The sequence below is a fragment of the Bactrocera oleae genome, chromosome 2 (assembly GCF_042242935.1).
Source record: "Bactrocera oleae isolate idBacOlea1 chromosome 2, idBacOlea1, whole genome shotgun sequence".
NCBI lineage: Eukaryota > Metazoa > Arthropoda > Insecta > Diptera > Tephritidae > Bactrocera > Bactrocera oleae.
The window spans coordinates 17,519,573-17,538,639 of NC_091536.1; the positions used below are offsets into that span (position 1 = coordinate 17,519,573).

Below are 19,067 nucleotides of genomic sequence, written 5' to 3' on the forward strand. Positions count from 1 at the left end.
AAAAGATTGACACTTCACTTTGACAGTACGCCGTCAATAAACATTTCATTAATTTTCCGGTATACCTAAGTATTTTTTTAAGCAATCCAATTGAAAGTGGCGAAGGTTTTGCAATTTCAAAAGTGGTTTAGTGTACTTAGTTATAAACAAAATGATAAATGTGTGCAAGAAACTTAACCAATAATTACAAGATTTGCATCTCCTGATTTAGGTGAGTTGTGCTATAAAAATATGCTTGTATTCTTGTTTTCCAATATTAATGCGTTGAACACAATTTCCAATAAGCTCTTCAGATATGTTGTGTAAAACACAAAATTCCATGTCTTAATTTTAAACATTAAAGAATTACTCTGCACATTTGTATTCAAATAAAAGGATGATGTAGGCATTTTACTATTTTTTTTTTGGGTGAAGATGTTTGGCGATATTTTTTTAATAAAATTTCTGCGTACCATAATTTCGGTAAAAAAGTGGAAACCTATGCATAAAAAATGTGTTTATTAATAAAAAAAAAATTAGAAAGAATGTTATGAAATACGCTGCTACATAACAACAAACCCGGTTAATTAATGTTCTCAAATTGTAAACAATTGACCAAACATATGTTTCTGTGATAAGCATTAACACTATCTTTAACACAACATACATACGTATATATGTATGTATATATATGTAGGAAATTGCAAGAAAATCCATGCACAACAGTTATTTGGATGAGAAATGACTGTATTCGTCGTTTTCAACTATGTATATGAAAAACTTTCCAGTAACAAAGTTGTATTAAGTTATAAATTCTAAAACATGCTTATAGTAACTGGCATCATACATATGAACATATGTATATAATTTACACAGTTTCGACTTGTAACAGTATATGTATACTAAAGAGATTGCATGTAAGTCTTGTTAATAAATGAAAACACAAAAAGCGTTGTAAAGTGATATTATAAATGTAAGCACATCAAAAACGGAAGTATGACTTGATTCACAAGAACTGTAAAAGCTCATAAAGAGGCGCATAACCGGATTTAATATGATCGAACTCGACACCTTTACGGCTCGATGTCGAAGGTGAATTGTCAAAGCATGTTCATATTTCATGCAACTCGGCGGAAGCCGCTGCTGCAGCTGGTTGGCACTAAACTACGTTGTAATGTAATGGGTGTTGATCGTCTTTGATTATAAATACACATTTGCCAAATATACATATATACACATATATAATTACATATGGGTGTACATACATTATTGTTGTTGTTGTTGTAACGATTACCTAATCCCCGTTTGGGTGATAAATTCTAGATTCGTTGTCGTCGAGGTCATCTAACGGAAGGCCCAGGAAACGAGCTGTTTCGACGGGGTCGGACCATAGGGAGAGGGGTGTTAGATGAGTGGGGTTTGTTGGGCATGCAAAGAGGTGGTTAGTGTCATGCGGAGACTCATTGCATGCAGGACATGTGTTTGGTATGTCAGGGTCTATTCTGGATAGGTAGGAGTTTAACCTGCTACAGTATCCAGAACGAAGTTGCGCGAGGGGTAACATACATTATTAATCAAGGGTGCCTGAAAATTGTCACTCAGTTATTGAGTCTATATTTGAAACAAATGAGTAAAAATTAAAAAAAGAAATAATTAATATTGCTGTCGAAAAGTTGGTATAATAATACATGGTATATCAAAAAGTTTTTATTATATATATTTTTATTACGCTAAAATACAATTTTCATAAATTATTATTCGATTAGGAAAAATTTCATCAAAAAAATATAACTTTAAAATATCAAACCAAATCACAACAAAATGTTAATTAATACTTTGCAAATGCAAAATATTTTGATTGACAAAAAACCCGCAATTTATGCAAACAAACTCTCATCAGATTAGAAATAAAAAATTGTCGGTAAATTATGTGAAAATATTATATATGTACATATTTCCTTATTTACCAACAATCATCCAGCTCAGCGAGAGATAGTAACTTTATTATCGCAAAATCCCTTTGCATCTGTCGCATCAATATTCATAACACCCATTCAAGTAATATTGACCAAATTACCAACGCACACACATGCGAGAGAGATGCCATCAACTGCAACGACCTTTGCTTGAATGGGCTTTGCAAATTTCCCTAAAGGTACAAAACGTCTGGCACTAGACTTGTTTGGTCGTAATTCATATGATTCAGTGTACATAATACAAGTATACATATGTATATACATAGTTATATGTATATATGTGCCTTTGTCAGCGCCGACGAAACCGTTATGCATATAAGCGCTTAAGTTACTGTCTGCTACGATATTACTATATATATATTACTAAAGTCTATGATATTTTCATACGAATAGTCACTACATCTCATTTGATTTAAGTCATCATTTGACTTAAGATGGCCTCAATGAATTGCCCCAAAAGCCATGCATTTGTTTGGCTTTAATACCTCAATATTATTCGATTCAATCATGCACTAAAGGTTTATGTTTTTTTGCGATTCGACAGTTTGTAAGGTCAGTGGAAATGTTTTGAATGCTCATCATAGCTATTAAACTCAATTTAATTCAATTAACAAACACTAATTTAAGGAAAACAAAACTTTGACCCTTAGAATCGCATGAAAACTGCACTGGAATTCCATAGCGATTTATAAATTATGATATTCATTAGTAAATTCGATTTAATAATCGTAAAAAATGTGGGAGTAAGAACAGATTTATTTATGTGTGTCTCATTTCGATGTATACGTTATATGCGTAGTAAGTATATGAATGTTCCCTAAGAAAAAATAATCACACATTGCAGAACAAATATGCAGACACATTAATAACTTTACGATGTGACATTGCTACAAGCATGGAATTTTATGCTTCAAATCTAAATATAAAATATGCGTAAATCTGCTCTCGTCTCGAAAAAAGAAGAATGCAGCAACTTGTATATCACAAGAAAAAAATGTTAACTTCAGTTGCACCGAAGCTATGATACCCTTACAAATAAAATAATTTTTCATACAAGAACTTAATTTTTATCGATCAGTTTGTATGGCAGCTATATACTATAGTCGTTCGTTCTGAACAATTTGATCGGAGATTACAACGTTTCCTTGGACAATAATCCAAGGCAAATTTCATGAAGCTATCGTGTCAAATGACAGCTATACGTTAATATATATATATATTACGAGTATAGTGCAAGACAACCCGTTATTGCAAGGTAATTTTTTAAATGACTATGTTCATTAAATCGTAAAAAAATTTAACATTGCAGGAATTCACCAGGTTATGCTCAATAAGAAAGTAGCGCACTCTCACGTTGAAATCGAGAAAATATTTATAAAAGTTATATTCTTCATTCAATTGGAAATGTTTAACAACAAAAAATTTTCTAGCATCAAATAATAACTTCTCATCGAATTCTACCGCAATTCTAGTCACTCGATGTCCCCTAATTTGATGATTTTCGATTTATTTTGTATTTTTGTAGTCAAATGCAAGAGAACCTTTTACCATTAATTCAAAATATTCAATGTTTTCACATAATTGGCTAATTGAATATCATTGAAATATTATAAATAAAATAACTAAAGATTGTATTTAAGAGAGCTCACTGCTTAGGGCTGAGAGTGTTGTATTGTACATACTGTATATTAAATATATTTGCAAATAATCGTACATGGAATGTACAAGTTGATAAATATAATTTCAGTATAATTGTTCGACATTTTCTGACTGCTCCGCATGCACATGTGCTGAATTGCTATTTAAGGGAACTAATTAAAAATTATTATGGGTTTGTCGTCAATTTTTTTCACTGAATAAACAAGATTTTTCAGTGGCATCCCTGCAGCGACATCAAATAGTAACGAAACTACTTTACGTCTACTATGAAGTACAATATAGTGGACTATCGTTTTTCCATCCAGATAACAGCAATTTTTTTAAATGACTTTGCCTATTGTCAGATTTTTATCAAATATATATCATATAAAGTGTTACCTCTACTCCTTTAATTCCGAAACTCTAATTTGCAAAGTTTTTATTTCGGCGTAGTACAAAAGCAGTTCAAGATTTCTAGCAGGTAACTAGTATTTTTCAGACTGGTTTGATGTTTCATTGTCGGTATCTGTAAATAGAATATTGTATATATATAATAGATAGTTATTTGCAAGATAATCACCACAAATGAAATCAGTACATTAATACTGTAATTATAATTACAATATTTTTTTAAAAGTCACCGATTCAGTTGGATTGACCAAATCCACCCTATACCTGTAGATACCCGTTAAAGGATAATATATTTTTTAAAAACTTCATTCGGGCGAAAGCATACTACCGTTTCACAACGGTATTTCACTTAATCGATATCACTTTTTTTGTGACCATCATTGCAGTACAAATACAAAATCTCATCGAAGCACCAAAATTATCTACCTCTTAGTCGACTAAATCCAATTGTACCAGCAATAAAGCGAACAGCGCAGAGATTCTCGCAGGTATAATTGGATATAAACCAATGAAATTGCGCCCATTACACGCCATGTACGTTGATGGAACATGCTTGTGGTGGCATCGGCTGTAGCGCAGCAAAATAATGTCATTTGCATTTACCAATTAATCAATCAGAGCTGAACTGCTGATGGCTCTAAAGCTAACAAACTCAATTACTCAGCGTGTAACAGCTACATCCAACGGCAACAAACGGTGCACCTAACTGCACATAGCAACACTTACATTTGACATAATGAATTAATTTGATCCACTCTTATTTGTTGTTTTTGGTTTTTTGTTCCTGAATATGTTGCCAACAATATGTTGGTAACCATTCACGCTGAATATCTGATTAGTATCCATGTGGATATGTGCAAAAGTGAAGTCCTTAATCGCATCGGAATAAATTAATTTTCAAACCACAGTGCCTTGCTGCACCCAGTGTTGTAGAAATAACGCAAAATAGTGCATATACGAGTAATATATGTGGGTGTGTTGTTTGCGAAGTTGTGATACCCCACACCGGTTGCTAGGTTACCCAAAGATAACACCATAGCCAATGCACATAACCAATGGTAGTCTATGCAGGCCTCAGCTGTAGAATTTTTTTTCATTCAGGCGAAGTCTTTCTCCACAAAGAATATTTCATTTTCATTTAAACTTTGCATTTTATCTTTGCTTCATTTAAACTATAATATTAACATGTAAATCTATTTACTGATTGAACTTTTTATTTTAAATAAAATTTTCACAATACTTTCTTTATTGAAAGCTTTTCCACCACTGAAACACTCTAATTAATGAAAAATAAGAATTCTAAGAAAAAATGTTTCTTTCATGTGGTCACAATACTGTTGATCTGCTTTTAGCCTTCCTCACACAGAGTCATAAATGCTGAAAGAAATATGGTAGCCTCTTCTAGTTTGTGGTAGTTGCTGCCACAAAGGGTTTATTTCGTTTTGCGGCTGGCACAGATATAAAACTTTTATTTCATCGGCTTTTATGGCGAACTTATTGACGAAGTCAAATAGCTTTCATCAACAACAACAAACAGCGAGTTTGTCAAACTTTTACGAATAAGTGTGCTTAGCAGAAGTAAGGGAATAATAAAAACCAAAGAATAGCTAACCAGGACAATTTGAATCTTAAGTTTGAGAATTTTGTCTGCTCATATTATGTCTGTATAAATTTTCCGATTGATTACAACACAAATTTCCCGTACTTGCTTTAGAAGAATTTTAAATACCGTTGTAATTATCATAACACACTTTAATTGCCATTTGCCAGTGATAATGTTTGAAAGTATATGTAGATATCTGTAAAAGCAGCACCTACATTACTGTTTGCACCAAGTTGGTCTGGTTTTTTTTTTCAAAATATAATAAACATACTAAGTTTTCACATTGTCTTTTTCGATTACCGACAGTGGTAAGCGAATAATAACAATTTGTTACATCCTCATTAACTTATCAGCTTCGCAATACAAATTAGGAATTGTAATCAAGCCCAAACGAATACTGGCTAAAATAAAGAAAATACATTCAAAGCACCAATATTTTCATCGACTATAGTTCTGTTCGCTGAATATCGAAGAAGTACACTTGAAGTAAGGAATTAGACGAACTTTTGCAAAATCATAGACAGTTCGTACGAAAACAATCTGATGCGTTCTTTAGATATGCAACTCACAACAAGGAAAACGGAATATTGTACTTTTAAATTCAATTTACGTAAACATCGCAGCATCGCTAATTTTTGTACGGATTTCAACCTAAATGACAAAACACTGTGAACATGTTAAGTCTTAAACTTCAGCAAGTTAAGGTAATTTAGAAAGAAATCTGTGTAAATCTTTTTACCCAATTTGTATTGACATTCCAATACAGGGCTACCTTGCTCCTGAAAATCTTTATTAATCTTAAGTTTCAATAACGAATAGTTTGAATAACGAAATATCCTTTCTACCAAATTTAGATATTTTGTAAAGAAACCGGTTTCAACTATGGTAGGAAATTAAGTCATATTGGCATGTCAAATTTCGTCCTGGCATATCAGGAGTTTCCATTAAGCGGTGAAATCAATTAAGCAAGGAAATACCGTCTATACTTATATTTACTTTTCTAGGTAATACTAACATTTTCCATTCATTATTTTTTATTTTGCTCTTTAATTCTGTTTTTTTATTTAATTAAATTTGTGTATGGTCCATCTGCAGTCTAACATAGTAAGCTCAAGCGTTGTGTCGTTTCAAAAGTAAATGCTGAAATTACTTAGGTATGTATGAGTGTAGGACACCAGTGCTCTTTTATCTTCCGCACAGCGTCAGCATTGAATATGTTGCATTTGAATGAACAGCAGTTCAGTCATAAAACCAAAATTGTAAAAAAGAAGTAATTTTCCCTTCGCGATAATGACTACTATGATGTCTTCTTATCAAAGTCGTCATGACCTCAAGCTCTGTTCACACCACAAATTCTATTACACGCGTGAAATCATCTTCGCGCTCGTAAAATGTCGCTGTCACCGCCTCCCATTGTTTGAAATTTTCGCTTCGTTTTTGTGTTATTGTGGTGGCAGCGATGTGTGTGTGTGTGTGTGTGTGTATAAGAAAATGGGTCAAGCATGTAAGCTGCTCAACAACACCATCAGCCAAAGATGCAGCAATCAGTGACAGCAATATGGCCAATTCTTTGGTAATGGACTTCGCTGTCTAAACTGACGACAACTTACCATTTTCATGGTTGTTTGCGATTTGATTGTTGTTTTTTGTTTAAGTTTTGGTTTTTCTACTTGTCCTCCTGCCACATTTTTGATGTAGAAATAGAAATTATAGCTGTAGCTGTGGCAGTCGTTAAGTTTTACGAGTGCGGCCATTGCTCACCGACCGAAGTCTTAAGTCAATGATTTTATACTGCTATAGTAAATTTTAAATTTTATTAAAGAGAAGGCAGTTTCGAATAATTTGGTTTTAATTCAGATTAAGGTTGAAATAGTCGGAAGTGCCTAGGGAATTACAACCCTTATAAGTCATAACGTTATTTGCAATGTCTTCGTATTATCAACATATTACTCTATAAGGTTGTATTTTTATTATAAATAAAATATAAATATAAAATTTTGATAGTGTAAGTAATAATTCGAAAAAATTGGATTGAAAAAGTAGCCTGAAAATAAAATGATGTACTGCCCATCCGCTTTGAAATAAAAATTATACTATTTTTGTTTTATTATATATTTATTATTATTTTATAGTCCTAGATCCAAAGTTTTCCATTTTATTGTATCGATCTGCAGAAATTCAAACTTAAAGAGTGTACGAGTATATCATTGAAAACTAATTTTGGATACTAAATAGATTGGATTAATTACTCGGATAGTTTACTAATCATTTTTCATCGCCAGAGTTTTCCTTCTTGATTCTATTATCTAGATGTAACCAAATCGCCACTACTAGATTGATACTTCATAATGACTCCACCATAAGTTTCACTACAATCAACAGAGATTAAGTATTAGTTATAAGTACAAGCGCTCTCATTCTAATTTAACGAAGAAGTATAACACATCATGTACATATTATACCCACATATATACATATAGTATGTGTGTATATAGTATGCATGTAGTAATATTCACCCATCATCAGCATCTGCTGCTAAAATTTCTTTTGAACCTTAACCTGCCACACTGGCATTAAAATTACAGTAGATGTATTTTTTTAAATATTTTAACTACATGTTGTGATGTAAAAATAATAGCACAGAAGTGACGGGCTACCGCACAGACAAACACTCCTTTAAGTGAACTATATCCATATAATGATGAATGGCAACATATACTTGTACAAGTGTTTGTGCATATTATTCAACTCTTTATTGGCAGTGCAAAACTGTTGACTGGTGATAAAGCTTATGGAAAATGTTTCAACGACATGTAGCAAGCTCTATGCGTTGCCACGAGTACAACATCCAGCAGTTGCTGCCCGCTATTAAAATTTGACTGCATGGCGCATGCTACATCGGAAGCTGTGCTATCATTTGGCAAATGCTCCAAAACAAAATACACCTACAGTGCGCTTCAAATAAATAGAAACATAGTTTGGTGATTATTAATATTGTAAGTAAAATATTTAAAAAATTTGTCGATATATGATAGATGTATATGTCCATATATTATATTCTTTTGTGCGATTATCAAATCAAGTAGCTAATATCTTAATCTACCAGATATTGGAACTCAAATACCGAATTTCCCTTTTAATCATTTTTGTAATCATTAGTCAATAGATAATTGTGGTCTTCAAGAGGTTTTTGCGTTTCTATAATTTTATTGTGTCTACGTAAGAAACTAACGCCAGTCGGGATGGTTAGACAAATGGAGGAAGGGGATACTAAATTATAGACATACGAAAGTACAAATCGATCAGAGCTCTCGTACTACGATCCTTGTAGATATATTCCAATTGGTGTTCTTTGCTGAGTGGATGATAAAAGCGTAATAGCTCTTCATTCTTCATTTTACTAAATGTCACAGACATATATTATATGTTAAGGGGCACGCAGAGTGTGAAACGTTGAAAGTTTTTCATATTTCAATAGTTTATACCTTTAAAGCTAACATACCAGAATTTCAAATCGATATCACAAATTGTTTTTGAGTTACAGCCATTTAAGGGGTAGCCGCTCAGTTCAATCCGGTCCACCGGTTTATTTTTTAACGCGTTTTTCTTCAAACAGCATTTTTCGAATTTGCTGCAGTGATAACTCGAAGACAAATGAATCGTAATGAATCGGTTTTTAGATCTGATCAAAAATCAAATTTAGGCAGGCTAAAAATTATACGTCGAATATCTTCTATTTTTTTAGCGCCGTCAGAGATCTCGTAGTATTACTCCAAAAATATTTAATTTTTTTAATTTTACTATACTTTTAACATGTATAATATGCCCTGAAAACTTCCAAACAATCGATACCGTATTTTTTTTTTAATTCTCAAAAATCGACGTTTTTTTAGGCAGTCACACAAGGTGTGCCCCTTAAAATTTCTAACATGGAGCACCAACTCGCAAATGCTTTTTTTGTTGATGAAAATTGCTTGATGTGCTAGCAATGTGCGTACAATAATTTTTAATTAATTGGCTATGGTTCAATGTAAGATATATCGACAACAGCAATAATAATTTTGGGTTCGAATCGGGATAATGAAATCAACACTTTTGTTGCTCCGCAATAGAACCCATCAATAAAGGAGTATAAAATTATTCAACTCTTTCATAAATAGTTGTCAGAGTTCGTCGCTTTCATTGGTACATATAAACTTGATGAGCTCAGTATCATAACAGAATTGTAATATAGTATGTATGTATGTATATGTACATGTTTTAATATTTTATTTTTCGCTCATTAACAGTAGCACATGCGCCCACCTGGCAACCAAAATATTTATCTGCATTTAATAACAACGCATTTCAATAACAAATGAGACTTATTCAACATAACCAAACTTTTCGCCACTAACTTAATGACATTTCTGACATAGGCCAAAAAGACGATTGCAGTGTTGAGGTGTATTATGTTTGTGACAGCCTGTCTATAGGACGGAGGTTAAAATAAAAAGCGCAAAAAAAGCAAAAATTGTAGAAAATCGTATAAACATCAAATAGCTGTTTGGAGTTATAATGTATAATAATGCATTCCAAAAAATTAAGCATATCAACAATTTTTTTTCCCATAAAATTCAGTTAACTGTTTATAGCTTATTATAATAATAAATATATAATTCAATATAACCTAACTTTTTACCTTTTAATTAATGTCACTGACGTTGACTAAAATTAAAGTATGCAGCATTGAGTGTGTTACTATATACACCCCTTAGCTCACACGCAGATGAAAATCATAAATTTTTTTTTATTAACTTAACGCTTAGCCTTAATGCTATGCTTTTAAATATATGTACTATAAAGACATAAACTTAATGGTACAGTACAGAGAAAGACAAACGATTCTGTTAGATGCGCCATTTGTTGTAAATAAAAGCAATTTAAATATGAAAAGCAAAAGAAACAGCAGATGCAGAATGCATTGAAAAATGAAGCTAAATTTTACTCGAATGTTAAAAACTGTATAAATAAATACACTACTGCAATAATCAACAGACTGAAATAATTATACTTAAATACACATGCAACAGCGGCAGAAAAAGACACAAGTGCATGAAATTTCCGACTTGTCCAACCAACAAACACACAAATACACAAACAAACGAATAAATCATCAAGCCGTGGCATACAGCTGAGTAAATGGCAACGAATGCACCTATTTATATTTATACTATAGACTTATACATACACACGTACAATTGTGGCTGATGTGTTGCACGAAGCTGGAGTGTTGAATTTGAGTCGATTTAACATAAAGAGCTTGTAAAGTGTCCGAGTAGCGCCAGCAGAAAAGACAAGAACATTTGTGCATATGCACATTTTCATGCACGTTGTTTAACTATATATACATATACATATATATGTATGTTATGTATAGAGAAACATATTCATCTATCCGAAGTGTTTTTGATGCTTAGCTTTATTATAGCGTTGAAAAAGTGCAATTGTGGGCTATACGCTTGTGCCAGCAAATTTCGCCTGACAAGCTGAAATACGAAGACACTGAAACACAGAGAGTTAAAACAGCCTGCAACGACAGACAAAATGTGCAAAATGTAAAAATTGCGCAGACAATACATGAATGACAGACCAATAGGAGCTGTAAGCTTGTAGTCGGCAGACAGACAACAGATCTGGTTGCAGCAGATGGCAATGTGTGCAGGTTATTCCTGTCATTAACAACTTTTCACATTATCATAGCAGTTGACAATTGAATTTATAGCATTGCATTTAATTTGCGAGGGCGGTTCTAAAAATACCACTCTTAGCGTAGAAAATGTAGCGAATTTGAGAAATTATTGGGTCGTTCACTAAGTAATTTCGTTCGATGACAACAGCTGATCGTATTGAATCTTTTCGCAGCCAACTTCACACTTAACCGCTTTACAGTTATATTATATATTTGAACAGCTGACATATAGGCTCTTAAACTCAATAGATGGCTAGTTTTGTGATATACTTAGTATTTCTCGAGTTTAATACTGCATGAAATATTTAGTTGAAATTTTATTTTGCAAGCTATTTCACATTATTTCGTTTTTTTTTTTTGTCAAAATAGAGGAGGCTAAAGCGAAAAAAACATGACATTCCTTCATACCTTCTATTGCTTTTATAAAATAAACATATTGATATCATTGAAATTATCAGTCAAATTCTCTCACAAAACTGCCCGCTAACATTTGTTTTCGAAGTTATTCACTGAAATTGCCACCATTCTCATCAATGTGTCGAAGGTATCTTCACCTGAATCTCTTATCATTACTTTCAATGACAGCGTCAAGAGTAATGTGTGATAAATGATATTCTGGGTCATCGCACGCCTCTATACAATTAACAGTCTCATCAGTGCTGTTCAACCCGAACTTTGTATCGTAATATTGCTATTTTTCCTAGGTCAACTAATTAATTTTTCTTCCAAAGTTTGTTAAGTCTAGTTAATATTTCCAGAAGCTAAATCAAATTCCAGTACTCTAACTAAAAAATATTGTGTACACTAAAGTTGTTCGCTTTATGGATGTTGAAATTTTATTTGATTTAATTACTAGACTATAAAATTTAAATAAAATACATATATAAAAATACTTTCATCAATACTTAAATAAATTATAGTGAAATATATGTAAACAAGTGTTACTGTAACACTTGTCTTGCCACCACATCATCATCTTTCTTTTCACGTTTATATGAGCATTTACGCGCATTTGCCTCAGCAGCAACACACCAACAATCACACCAAGTGGCCTGATTAAGTGCTCTCAGCATGATCCTTGAGTACAGACACGTGGAATAACCAAACGCTGCTATAAATGCTATGTATTATACACATAGCTCCCTGTCTATGTACAATCACAATAGTAAATGGCCCAGTGGCAAAAACGCCAAGCGTGATTCCAAAGCATATGAAATATTACGCCCTCGCTTGCCGCCCCACTCTTGTACAATATGCGAGGCGTAGCATTGTGTCCTCAATTAATTTGCACAAGATTTTGACTTGCGAGATCAAACATCTAACTCTTTCTGGGTTGTTTGTATGTATGCCTGTGTTGATGAATTCTAGTGGTGTCGGGAGTTTTCTTCGTAATTAATTGGGGCGAGTTTGTGTATAATCCTTAAATAACTAAATTACTTTGGCAAAAGCAAACAATGGCACGTACGCGAGTATTGGCAGTAGTAGTACTATCACAAAGTTCAGATAGACGACTTTGCCTATAACACGTGCATCTTTCGTTCTTATAACATATGAGGAAAATGTCAATATTTACAGTAATATAAACATATATTATGTGTGCCAGAATTAAAAGGTTATGTTGAAACCTTAAAAGAATTTCGATTTTGAAAAATTGAGCGTTTTAGTAACGTCCTTCTGTCTGTATATACCTGTACTAGTTCCTTCCTTATTTAATTTAAAATAACTAATTTTAAACTTTACAGTTCTTTTATTTTGAAAGATTTTTTTTTAAACAGAAATGGCTGCTAGAAATTAACCTTCTTCGGTTTGTTTATCGCCAGTTTTGATCTCTATATTAAACACTAGAACTACGAAGATTTACCATATACTTATTTCAAATAGGTCTCTCTCTCTAAAAATTAGAAGCGTAAGAACAAAATAATCTATAATATTATTCTACACACAAATTTAATAAAAATCATCACATTATCGTAAAATATTAAATAGGAATAAAAAGGAAATGGTATAAATAAATGATGCAACCGGTCATTTTGATCAGTTCGTAGCTCTAGTGTTAAATACTATCAACTATATAAATGCGTATGCAAATTAATTTCTAAGTTTCGGCTATTTAAATAATGAGATGATAGTTTAATAATTTGCTTTGCTACTTAATAAAAATAAAAAAAAACATAACCTTTAATAAAAGAGTATATTGTTCCTAATATTAATATCAAATATGTATTTATTTATTTTGTATACCTTTGCTCTCAAACTAATTATTTAAATAAATAATATTTTATTCACTGAAAAACTGCAGTGTGAACATTTTTTTAATAATATTTATCCAAAATAAATATCTGTAATTCTACAAGATTCTTGAAATATATTCAGTTATTTACCTTCTAAATAAATGTGTATTTACATACCATCCTGGAAAAGATGCGTACCACATACGCACATACAAATATTGCTTTGCTTAAATACTAGAAACTAGAAACTTTTTCTACTTTCTATTTGCCTTCCTCAACAAACAATATCCAAAATATGCACATTCAAACCGCCCAAAGACTATGTGTTTACCTTATGTATGTGTGTAAGTAAATGAACTTACATTTGTTGGCACACGTAAATTGAGAATCGAAATATGCATTCGGCACGCACGTGAATTAAATGCAACACGCATGGAAATGCCACATTGGCTTTTACGAGTACGCTTTCAAGTTGTTTGCAGTAATCGCGTTACAAAAGTTGAGGAAGCGGAATCAAGGTATAGTAAAGAGCACGTACCCCATAAGCGCACAGGCACACAAATGAAGACTGAAGAAATCGAACGAAATTGAAAAGTATTTTTAAACAAAATTTAAGCAAAAACTCGCAAAAAATATAAGGTTTGTTCACTTATTTGAAAGAACATGCAAAACATACTACAAATACATACATGTACGAACCTGCACATACAGTTTTCGAAAATTTGAAACCTCTGGCAAATCGAACAAATAACTGGCATAATGCACATATACTGGTATAACATAGAACAGTATGCGGTTATACTAATTTCGTGAGTTTTTTTTTTTTAACTGTATGATTTATTGTTGCTTTCAGATGTTTTCTTACGCGAGCAGAATTTGAACAGCGAGCAGAGTTTCAATAGATGACGGCTTGGTTTATGTAAATTTTAGCGAGTTCGATGTATATATTGACTTTAAATAACTTACAAGAAGTTATGTGCCGTTTAAAAAGCTTTTTCTCAACCTTTGTTCCTAAAATGTCAAAAATAAAAGTGTTTAGTGGAAAGAAATACACAACAACTTGCTAAATGTATGTATATATGGCATATATTTGTATGGGTATTTAGTAGAGACGTGAAAATAACGTAAAAATACAAAATGGCATCCGTGTAACAAAGGGATATATATGTTTAAATGTATGTAATGTTGTATAAAAACTATCGTCCCTACTCAAAAATTTAAATTTTCAACAGCTGATTTGATCTTTTTCATAACTGTAACATTTTATAAAACCAAATGAAGTTATAGTCTATGTAAATATATTTCATTCGTTTTGGTCTTTGTCACACATAAATAAATTTTTATTTCATATGCATTGCATCGCATTGCATATACTTAGCCTCTGGAAATTCTATCAATTCGATGGCCACTTGTGAATGCAATGCAAGTGCCGTTGTGATGAATCTCAACCGCAAAGGCAGCTGAGCCAATATAACGCCACGCAGTGCCATTCGTTTTGTCCCCAGCTGGCTATATAATATAACCTTATACTTTGTGCAGTGTGAAAGTAGATACTCTAATATATATGCATGTATGGTGTGTTCATCTGATGGCACAGTGGTGGAGATAGTAGTTCTTGGTTTTGGTACAGTGTCACTTTTTTTGAGAAAAGTGATTTTCATCATATATGAGAGCATTTGACATCCTGTTAAGAATTGGTTAAAGCTCTAAAGATTTTACTTTAAAGTGTTTTTTTATTTTACATTTAAGGAGCACGATAATGTGCATATACGTTAATATATTATAGAATCAAACGCTGTTCACCTAAATTACAAACCTATATTTGCCGACTACATCTCTGCTAGACACCTTAAAGTACTCTCATCAAATTTATGGTTCGCTTTGTTATGATATTATCCGAGGAATAAGGCTGATTTTTCATAGCAGAAATACACTCCGGAGGTCGTCTGCGGAGGTGTGACCACAATTTAAAAAACACTTTTTTATTTTAGCCGGATGCTAAGATCGAACTCAGGTCTAAGTTCTACACAGTGAAAAGTACAGTAAGATTCCAAGGAAATTGTTCAAGCTGAGGATCGAGTTTGAGATTACGAGAGTTCAATTCGTTTCGTCGTCCTGTACTTTTGTACAATAATTCACTATCTATCTCGATTAATGTTAGGTATTACAAACAACCGTTAGGTGAAAAAAACTGTTATACTCTGTACAACATGTTGTTAATTAAAAAAAAAAAAAATAGTGAATATTTGAAAAAAAAATTCATTCTGTATGTAAATTAACTTCTCACATCTTAAGGCTTTATAAAACTATTGTTAAAAAATCTCAAACCATGATATTATTCATATATCCTTTCTTCCGTCAAACATTTGTAATTTGATTAAATCACCAAATATTGAACCTGCTGAAGCAAACGCTCTCCCACACAATGCTGTTGACTTAATTTTGACCAACTTTTCCTTTCGCCGCTCCCGCACTCTACTACAGTCCCAGCAGATTGTGACTGCTGTGTCTGACTGCATGATTTATGGCTTTTGAAGTCTTTGGTTACTACGCGTTTTTGGCTACTGACTACTCACCGAAATATTTGCGCTTTTTCATTTCGTTGAGAAGATTTTAATTTTTTTTTTTTTGCGTTCAAAGTTTTCAAGTGCTTTCCCATATAAAGTCCTTGAGTGGCAATAGCGGAAATAGAATTTAAAATGTGTCACTCTCTTGACTGTTTTTGGCGGCAAATTATAGCGAGGCATTGTAGCGTGAAATTAGTCAATTTTCGTTAGTAGCAACTTCCTTTCGTCGAAAAGTTCAATGATACTAGTGGACATGTACGAGTATAATAAGGTTGCGTGTCAGTGAGTAACACTCACCATATTATGAACGGATATTTCCGTATATTAAATAAGACCATTATGCACATTCAACTAATATTATATAAATGTAGGTGTGTGGACTTTCGCAGGCATAAGCTTATTTTCTTTGCCCTATTTTATAACTCAGTATAATACAGAGGCGTTAAATAGAATATTAGAGCTGCTGTTGAGCGAGGTGTGCCTAATGCAAATTACCAAGCGTAGGATAGGCATTCGACTCCTTTTCATTTCAAAAGACGTAGATTAAAAATGTAGCCTGAAACTGATGAAAAAACGACCCTTAGCATATACAGCAATGATTAAGTTACTGGTCAGGAGGTTATTTTGATTTTGCTCTCATGCTCTCTTTGCGGTAATTTGTAACACCTACCGAAACGAACAAGTCTCTCCCGTTCTCTGCCACCACGAATATTCTATTTGGACAATGTGTGCTATACAGCATAGGATCTGTGTTTTAATGCGTTAAACGAACGTATAAAGATCTTTGTAGAGTCATCTCGTTGGATATTTACATCGTCCAAGTCGCTGACCATATATTGAGACAATGAATTGAGGACTTCACTTCTCCATTTCCTACTCCAGCTAAAACATCACTTGTTGGAAAGAATAATTGTAGATTGAACCTCGAAATAGCGTTGACAATGTTGGTTATACTGGTACTAAAGTATACACAATTTGTATAATTTCAAAAATATATATAAACAAATATATTGATGACAAGATCTCGTCCTCTCTTGTCCTCGTTAACCTTCCCATCTTTTACCCGTACCTTCTTTATCGAAATCAGAGAAAGTCGTTCAAACGCTTTTAAAATATTGTGCCACTTCTGCCATAACCATTATCCCCTAGTTTTTATTAAACAGTTAAAGTATGTCAAATAAAACCTCATTAACAAATGCCTAATTAAGTATTACAATATTGATCTTTTAACGTTCCTGAATCTGCCAAAGTCCTTTCCCAAAATTTTTCCAACAACAATTTTCTAGTTTTTAAGTGCCAAATTCTATAAATTGTTCCTGGCATCCACGCTTCTTCAACTAATGAAAAGCCACTTAATTTCCACGGCACATCAACTGCCAAACCAACAGCATACAATCGCCCACCAGTGAACAGGCGGTGGACCACGGGAATGGGCAAGCTTCTCTGTCATCCTAGCAGTGTGCTTACTACTTGTTGTGAGCAATTTTAATGGAATTTCATAATAAATAAGAAAGTAAGTGTTGGAAAATAAACGCACAATAATTGAAGACTCGTATTTTTTTCATACTTAATTAAACTGATATATTTTAGAAGCCGACAAGTTGTTGCTTTTGTAAAAATTACTAATAAAAAAATTGAGGGGGGGACTTTGGCAAACTTCAACATAAGTAGAAGTGGAGACGTTACATGGTTTTGAGGCCAATTGTATTGAAATCTTTGCGTAAACACGAGCGCGGTTCGATAAGAACATAGACTGGGGCCGTTTTTTCTGTAATTCGGAGTCGAATCGGTCAATTAATTCGTCATAGAAGAACCCAGTGAATTCCAGAAAACGGTGGCCATCACTATTTCTGACCAAGAAAACAGTTGTCGTCTTCTTCAAACTAGTTTCTCCAGGTAAAAGTCACTTCTTCACTTAAACAACGTCAAACAGTGGTGAGAAGCGGTCTTACCGTTTTCCAAAAACAGGGTTCGAATCACCGAGCGACAATCATTTTTTTTTTTTTTTAATTTTTAAATTTTGTGATAAATACAAACCTGATTATAATATACTCATAAATTTCGGCTAGAAAGTTCGAGGGTTACTATATCAAACCCCTATGCACGCCTGCAGGTATGCAATGCTAAATACAATTTGTCATGAATTTATTGTCTTTTATACGAAGTTATGAAAATACTCACACACATTCATAAATGGTGACTGCACACTTCACTATCGGAGGCAATGCGCCAACGACATACATACCTTGCATGCCGTACGCATGAAATACAAGAATTTATGCCCCAGTTGGGGAAAGTGTAAAATACGGTTGTTGCATGTAAATCGCATGATTGACGAGCACACAACGACGACACGCCAGCGCAGCAGTGACAGAAACGACATCCTTCTAGGTGCCTTCCGCAAATTTTCTCTTACGAATGCAATTTTATGCACACATTTGAACACATACATACACACAGTCACTTGCTACACGAATTGTTTGTGGCATACAACGCAACGATAATTGCAACCAGCTCGGTTGCAAACATTGTACCACGTGGCGTATGCAAATGCCGTTGACGTTGATGGTAACACCAACTGGTTGCGGCACAATTTTTCATGCCTCTCGGCGGCATTCTCAAGAGGCATGAGTGCCGGCAACATAACCTACCAACTCTCACTTTGCTTTCGACCGGGTATTTGCATACCATATACTTTTTATCAGCAATTATGCTCAAGAATATACGAGTTTCGGTCGTATTTGCACGTCGTTTCGGCGACTTTCCACTCAGTCAACTGCTTAGTTAGCCAACTACTTGTGAGTTCAATTTTGTTTTCATTTTCTTTGTTGTTATTGTTACAAGTTTGCTATAACGGCTCAGTGAAAATGTCACAAAGTGTCATTCATTATGTCATGCCGTGCTCTCACCTCTGCACACGCATATGCATAT

General features: G+C 33.3%; 2 long non-coding RNA genes across 2 annotated transcripts in view; both read left to right on the plus strand.

Annotated features, from left to right (window-relative positions):
- LOC106619082 (uncharacterized) overlaps positions 1 to 19,067 on the plus strand; it is a 26,458-nt gene continuing 7,391 nt past the window's right edge. The window contains exon 1 of the long non-coding RNA XR_001330776.3: positions 1 to 211. This is a non-coding gene — a long non-coding RNA (uncharacterized lncRNA). The remainder of the gene's footprint in view (positions 212 to 19,067) is intronic.
- Positions 6,426 to 7,700, plus strand: LOC138857436 (uncharacterized). Its single transcript, XR_011396512.1, has 2 exons — positions 6,426 to 6,611; positions 6,703 to 7,700. It is a non-coding gene; the product is annotated as an uncharacterized lncRNA (long non-coding RNA).